This window comes from Triticum aestivum, chromosome 2D, assembly GCF_018294505.1.
Source record: "Triticum aestivum cultivar Chinese Spring chromosome 2D, IWGSC CS RefSeq v2.1, whole genome shotgun sequence".
Taxonomy (NCBI): domain Eukaryota; kingdom Viridiplantae; phylum Streptophyta; class Magnoliopsida; order Poales; family Poaceae; genus Triticum; species Triticum aestivum.
The window spans coordinates 582,017,766-582,025,914 of NC_057799.1; positions in this window are offsets into that span (position 1 = coordinate 582,017,766).

Below are 8,149 nucleotides of genomic sequence, written 5' to 3' on the forward strand. Positions count from 1 at the left end.
CATATGTAAGTTAGTTACGTTGTCTTTGCCGGTCAGAAAATCATCACTGGATTCGGCAAGTTGACATCGTCAAGTTTTTTCCCCTTGTATTTAGTACTAAAAAAGGGAAATTTTACGGTGCATTATAATACACCAGAGCACATGTATTATATGGACGATCTAACGGATGAGAATAACTGGGCCTTTTTGAGCCCAAGGGTATTTTCGACCAATTTTTTTAAAACTTTAATCGGCCCAATTAGGTCCAGGGGTATTCTCGTCCTAAAATTTTCAATTAAATTAATTGCATTAATAAAGCACTTCATTATAGAGGTCCAATCATCGTGCGTACTCTTTTGAATTTCGGTTCGAGCGGTTCGTCCTCTCTCCTCCTCTCGAGCCCTAACCTCGGGACCCCTCGATCGCCGCCGATCGCCCCCGGCGCCCTCGATCGCCGCCGATCGCCCCCGGCGCCCTCGATCGGCGTCGATCGCACTCGCCGTGTCTACCCCTCCTGCTCCTACTCCCCCTCACTCCCTCCATCGCAAGTCACCCCCGTCGGGTCGCGGCGCCAGATCTTACGACGAGCCGCTAATCCACTCCTTCCCCGAGCGGACGCCACCTTCCCCGACCCGAGAGGCCACATCATCCTCATCGACGTGCATCAACTTTTTCACGCCGGATCTTCGCTGTAAGTGCCTAGCCCTCTCAAATCTTTTCTGGTCACTTCTGCATATAGTACCAATAGGGGTCGGATTTGATTCGGATTTAGGATATGTCATGTGAGGTTTAGGGTTTATCGTTTCAGAAAGTTGTGACGAGATTTCGATCGGATTTTGTTAGGGTTTAGGATATGTCATGTGAGGTTTAGGGTTTATGTTTTCAGAAAGTTCTGACGAGATTACGATTGAAAGGAATTGTAAGTCAGATGTAGCTAGGACATATTGAAGGACTTAGTTAGGGTTTTGTGGCATGAGAAAGTTGTCAGCACCATATACAATGTGAATAATCTTTTCGCATACTTCTTGCTAAGTACGTAGTTCATGTATAAACATCTACACAAAAAAGCTAGTCGACAACTATTCGCACGACTAGTCAAGACTAGTGGTTAGACTCATAATCATTGGGCAGACATAACCAATTAGGATATTTCAAGGTTACAATTTTGTGAGCCGGACAAGAAAACTTGGTAACCAACCAATTAGTAGCCATGTAAAAATGAATCATGATTGACTGCTCTCATCGAGCAATACGTGAAACTATAACTGATCTGCCTTTGATCACTGCAAATTTCCTGATGGGCTGTTGTGTGGTACCATCAGGTAATAAATATAAAGTCTTTAAATTGTCCCAACAAGACAAATAATGCATTTGCTGCTGTACATAACATTTTTAGAGGTAGCTGTGGAGGTTAATTTTCCAATTTCCAGTGAGAATAAGGACATGATAGAATCTCTCAAGTAAGATGACAGCATAGTGAAGGCTATGAGAACGAGCAAGGTATGCTGAGCAATAGTCACCCTTTTGTATACTTGCCATACCAACAAGTAAAATCATGATTATGAAGCATAATGGCAGAAAATCCAACAGTGAGGAATTTGTTGCAATGTGTACTACTAGCTCACAGGAAATTTTCATTGACCCCAACAAGCCCATACCATATCTTGGAGATAGGCTGACATAATTCAAGTAAGCAGTAACAACAATCAGCAAAAATATGCACCAACCAAAAATATTACATGTGTGCACATATCATCAAAAACATGCACCAATCAAGAGCAGTCTATACTTGACAAATCCTTCAAAATATGCACTAATCATCATACTACCATCGAGTAATACATGAAACTATAATTGATCCTCATTCCATCATTACAAATATCCTCATGGACTGCTTCTGTGCTCGCCTTTTTAGTTTTTAATAACTAAGCATCAGCAAATACATATACACAGTCTTCAAACTATCCCAACAAACCAAAACATGTGTATGCTCCTGTGAATATACTTTTTCTATATCTAGCAGTGGGGGGCCATTTTCCAGGGGAAAAAGTACTTGATAGCATCTGTCAAGCAAGATGATAGCATAGTGAAGGCTATGTCGACGAGCAAGGTATGCTAGCCAACACCCACCTTTTTCTCTTACTTGCACGAAAGTGTTTACCCATTACTACCCATACGAACAAGTAAAACCATGATTACGCAGTACATTGTCAGATTATCTTGCTGTAAAATTACTTGTTGCAATATGACCTACTAGTTGACAGTAAATCTGCGAATACCCGAAACATGCACACAAGCAAGTGTCAGATTTTAACTTGGGCGGTGCTGCTAGATCGCAAAATTAAGGTAAGATCGACATTCGAAGGGCAGGGAAGATCAATCTTACCTGCGAAGTGGTACCAGATGGGGCTGGAGTAGACTTGTTCGAAGCTGGCACCACCAGAGCTTCGGGCGACGCGACCAGGATTGGGGAGAAGAGGTGCCGTTGTCGGATCTTGCTGTCGACGAAGCAGTGGAGAATCGTGGCCAGAGCAGGGGGAGTGGGTGGCCTCGCGGATCCGGCCGATTTGACGACGACGGGTGCGGCCAAGGTGACGGCTTGGCAAACCCTAGTCGTCGCCCTCCGCGTCACCTCTCTGTCTCTGCAAAGAACGAAGTGTGGTGGGATTGGGAATGGGGGTGGGGTTGGGGTTGGGGCCATCGCTTGCTTTTCTCTCTGCCTCCCACTTGTGCAGGCCCACAAAAGGAACAAAGTGTTGGGCCAGATCAGATGCAGATTTGGCAGCTTTACCAATTCTGGCCAAACAGAAAAGATCAGCATGATCACAGGTGTTCTTTTGAAGAAACCCTAAAAATACACTGATGTTCATATTGCATGTGGATGAGTCTTTCAGTACACCAATTGATCTTGAATAATTTTAAGCACTCCACAGTATATATATATATGAAAATAATGGTTAACCAATAAAATGGTAAACTATTAGATGCAAGGTTACAAATATTTGAAAAAATCAATAATTGAATTGTATGCATTTTTATGATTAAATTTAATAAATGTAACATTTTTGCAAAAACTATGATAATTAAAATATTCATTGGTATTTAAAAAAAACCGCAAATGACTACTTATGCCAACCAGAACTTCTTCAGGGTTTCGTTTATTCATCTATTCTTTGGCATGCTGTTTCTCATAACGCCTTCTTCGGACCTTCTCTTTGTCCGACAAATTCCTGAGATATTGGGCTAGCGCCTTGTGTTTCGCCCTCACACCATGCTTCATTTGGTATCCTTTGGCAACTCCTTCGGCGTGCTCAAGAATACTAACGAAAGCCGGGACCAGATATTTGCCACAGAACGCGCAACGATACGCCATACGCTTAAGCACGTTGCACTATCCATTCTGCAATTCTTCAAGGGTTTTCTGAGTGTGTGCATCCATCTCTCCTTCGGAAATGTCCGCATAATCATGAGAATAAGGCTGCAAGTTTAAATTATGTATTATATAAGCTGCACCATTGTTTACAGTACCTAATATTCCCTAAGTTTCATACTCATTAGTAGAAAACTAGGCTTTGGTCATAGGGCAATATTCACATTAGTCCCGGTTCAGTCACGAACCGGGACTAATGTGAGCATTGGTCCCGGTTCGTGCGGCCAGGGGCCTGTCGGGCCTCGCGGGGGCATTGGTCCCGGTTCGTCCGGCCCCTTTGGTCCTGGCTGGTGGGACAAACCGGGACCAATGGGCCTCGCTCCTAGCCCACCACCATTGGTCCCAGTTGGTGGCTTTGAACCGGGACCAGAGGCTCACCCTTTCGTCCCGGTTCATACCACAAACCGAGACTAAAGGGTTGGTCCTAGTAGCGGTCAGAGTTTAGTCCGACCTCGCCAACCGAAGGGCGCTCACACCGGTTTATAAGCCCGTCCCTCTCTGCCTTGTTGAGCTCTTCTCAAAGTGAAAATAGATGCCCTTATACAGGGAATTTGACCTAAATTCAGAGTAAATTTCTTTGAATTTCATAGAAATTTATTATGAATTTAGGTTGAATTTTCTCTATAGGCGCATCTATGTTCATTTTTTTATAGTAAATAAAATAAATAAACCTTAATAAAATAAATAAAAATAAATAAACCTTAATAAAATAAAATAAAATAAACTATAGTAAATAAAATAAATAAAAATAGCAGCAGTAAAATAAATAAAAATAGCAGTAGTAAAATAAATAAAAATAAAATAAATAAAGTAAAATACATAAGTAATTAGAAACAAAATGGAATAAAATAAATAAGTTTTTTGTTGTAAGTAGAAACAAAAAAAAATAAAGCAAAAGAGAAAACAAAAAACAGGGAAAAAAATTATGCCACCTACTGGGCCACCACGGCCTGAATACGACTTGAAACCCATCCATGGGCCAGGATTCGGTCCCGCAGAAGGCCCAGTAGGCCCCACAGGCAAAGAGAACGGTTAGGCCCAAAAGCCTGCAGTTGAGAGGAGCTCGAGAGGGTGGGCGCAGGGGCGCTTATAAACCACTCTCGAGCTCTCTCAACTAGCGAGGTGGGACTAAACTTTTGATGCGGGGCAGCACAAGGCCTTTGGTCCCAGTTGGTGCCACCAACCGGGACTAAAGGGGGCATTGGTCCCGGTTCATGGCACCAACCGGGACCAATGCCCCCCCTTTAGTCCCGGTTGGTGCCACGAACCGGGACCAATGAGTTGCCTATATATACCCCATCGCCACAGCAGAGCACTCCACAGTGCTCTGTTTTTTCTGGCCGGCGAGGGGAGGGCATTTGGGTGCTCTAGCTCACCTCCTATGCACATGAGGTGTTCCATGAAATGTCTGAGCCACACTAGTTAATCTTTCTCCTCTCGAAACTCGACCTCTGAGCTCCATTTTCCCCGAGATTTGTCTAGGTTTAGCGGTCCGTCACGTCCCGTCCCCGTCTTCACCGCCGTCGATCGCCTGCGCCGATCTCGTCGCCAGCACCACCGTGGTGAGCCTCTTGTTCCTATCTTCTTTTTGAAAGAAAAAAATTCTTACTTTAGATAGATACTTGTCTAATTTTGTTACTTTTATTATTCCTTCTTATTACATAGTGCGATGGTTTTGGTATCCGCCCCCGTCGGCCCTCATCCTGTCTATGATTCGGATGCGGTATATATTATCTTTTTATAACTATTTGCTTCATTTATTGTTTATGAAAAATATGCCGACCAACATGACATAGATTTTATTTATCTAGGAGGTGGTTGAACCGGAAATTCCAACCGACCCTATTGTCGAGAGGTTACATTTAGTTGAAGAAGAAAACAATTACTTGAAGAAGAAAACAGTTACCTTGGTTGCGATTATGATCGCATTTGTTTTCGCATTGAAATCTTTTACATAGTTTCAATGTATGGTTTAATTAATTAGATGCTCTGGAGAGCTATATATGTTGTTAGATGAGAACTATGTATGTACTTTGGTTTTAATGTGATGATGAACTTCTATTAATTTGGTCACTTAATTATCTATTCATGATGTTCTGTAATGGTTTTTGACACACTTAATTATATATAATGCACGCAGATGTACCGGCAATGGATGTACGGTGACAGACACACCTCCGAGAACATTAAGGGCGTGCATGATTTTCTCGAAGTGGCTGAGGCAAACAAGCAGAATGGTTTTATGTGTTGTCCATGCCCTACATGTGGGAATACAAAGTCTTACTCTAACCGGAAAATCCTTCAAACCCACCTGCTTTACAAGGGTTTCATGCCACACTATAATGTTTGGACAAGGCACGGAGAAATAGGGGTTATGATGGAAGACGAAGAAGAAGAAGAGGACGATGACAACTATGTGCCCCCTGAATACGGTGATGCTGCAACGGGGGAAGCTACTGAAGATCAAGAGGAACCAGACGATGTGCCCAATGATGCTGCAAGGGGGAAGCTGCTGAAGATCAAGAGGAACCAGTGCCCAATGATGATGATCTCCGCCGGGTCATTGTCGATGCAAGGACGCAATGCGGAAGTCAAAAGGAGAAGCCGCTCCGTCTGCTCTGCCGGCGTCTAGCAGTACAGCTGCCAGAGGCGGGAGGCAATACAGATTCGGTCCTTCTCTGAAGACTCCAGAGAAGTTACCATACGAGAGGACCGAGGAGGAGAACGCGAAGATTGTGTGAGCCGAAGTGAAGAACTTCTTTGAAGGGGTGAAAGCAAAGAAACATCCACCTCCGGAGGAGAAGGTAGATCCGGTGAATGCAAAGCGCACTCTAGCTGCCCTGACAAAACCACCACTCCGCCGAAAGGCAACTATGAGCGCATTATTGCAAAGACATTTGTCGAAGCGGAGCGGTCGGGAAGTACTACCAGTGATCAAAGGTTAAAAGAACGACGAGCTGGGAAAAAAATTGCCCAGCTCGGCGAACAAGCGAACCAATCGTGCCCCCCGCTCAAGGTGTCTAAAGAAATCGTCGCTAATGATCCGAGGATGGTGGCCGGTTATAGCAATCTTGGAGATTACCTGCCCGACGATGTACATTATGAAATCATGGAGGTGGACGAACACAAATACCATTACGGGAAGCCTGTCGTCAAAGATGAAAGATCTCTAACAACGAGGATGCGAATATTACATGATTGGTACATGAAAACCTGCAGAGAGTCTGATGGGATGAATACTTTAACGCTGAGAGTTAAACCGGAGCATGACCTCGTTGGAATTGAACTGCTGAATGTTCCATTTGAGGAGTTCTTCCAGTTTTTCAATCAAAAGGCCCTCGATAAATCAACGATCACTTGCTACTGTCTATAAGTAGTACTACTTCTGTCATTAAGTCTTTCTATATAGGTCAACTCTTTCATTGCATGTATTTATAATTATCCTCACTATATTATGCAGATTGAAGATCGCCGAATTGAAGAAAAGACAAATCGATGATATTGGGTTCATTAACACAAATCTCATAGATGCATATACGGTTCAAAAACATGCCAAAGAAGCCGAGGCCAACTTGCTACGACCGTTGGTATTAAATCAAAACAAAGATATAATACTCTTTCCTTACAACTTCAAGTGAGTGTTACTGTCTTGTGCATATTCGGTTTCCCTTATTAGTCCAGGTTATGGTAATGTAATTGATGACTTATGCATGCATGCGCAGCTTCCACTATATTCTCCTAGAGATTAAGCTTGAGCAGGGAGTAGTAACCGTCTTAGACTCGAGATGAAAAGATCCCCAGGACTATGCGGACATGACTCAAATGCTCGAGAAGTAAGTTAAATCGATCATTATCCACCATATCAGCAACTTTGTTCATTTCCTGATATCAAGTAATTGTTTTCTTTGTCTGGCAGGGTTTGGAGAAAATTCACCACAAAAGCTCCGGGACTGCCGAAGAAGCTGCAATTTAGACACCCGAAAGTAAGTACATAGTAGCATGTTCCGCACATCTCCTAGTGATTCAAGCGCTAGTTTCATCAATACCATTTAGCATGCTTGCTTATCAGTTAGATTGACCTCTATTTCTTGTAAAGTGGTTGTGGCAGGAACAAGGGAATGATTTCTGTGGATACTACGTTTGCGAGTCTATCCGCCACACGACCTGTGAGCGGGGCTACTCTGACGAACAATATGAAGTGCGTAAGCAATAATATTCACAACTTTATTTTATTACCATCATTTGTGTCGAGTTTCATTTATCCATATATATATGTATTGACCCCCTTCTTCAAATTCGATGTTTCGGATGCGGGATGAACTCCTAGCAGAAGATCGTATGCGAGCAATTCAAGAGGAATTGGCGGCATTCTTCCTTGACCACGTGATCGCTGAAAACGGAGAATACTATGTGGACCCTGTGTTCTTACAATTTAATTAGGAGATTATATTGTAAGAGATAATTATTGTATATATGTAGCCGGTAGTGTCAGATAGATATACGAGAACTTGTTGTTCGACCAATCTCTCGGAGAAGGAGAGGTGGTCGATATCACTTCTCTCTGTATGCATATGTTCATGACGATCTTCTGTTTCCTTCATTTGCTTACTAGCTAGCGTGTCTAGTCCTCTCCATACGTCTATAGTACGTAGCATCGACCAAGCACGGAGATAAGAGAGGATACTTCTCTCTATTAATTAGCTAGCTAACACAATATATGAAACACCTAAATTAACCCCC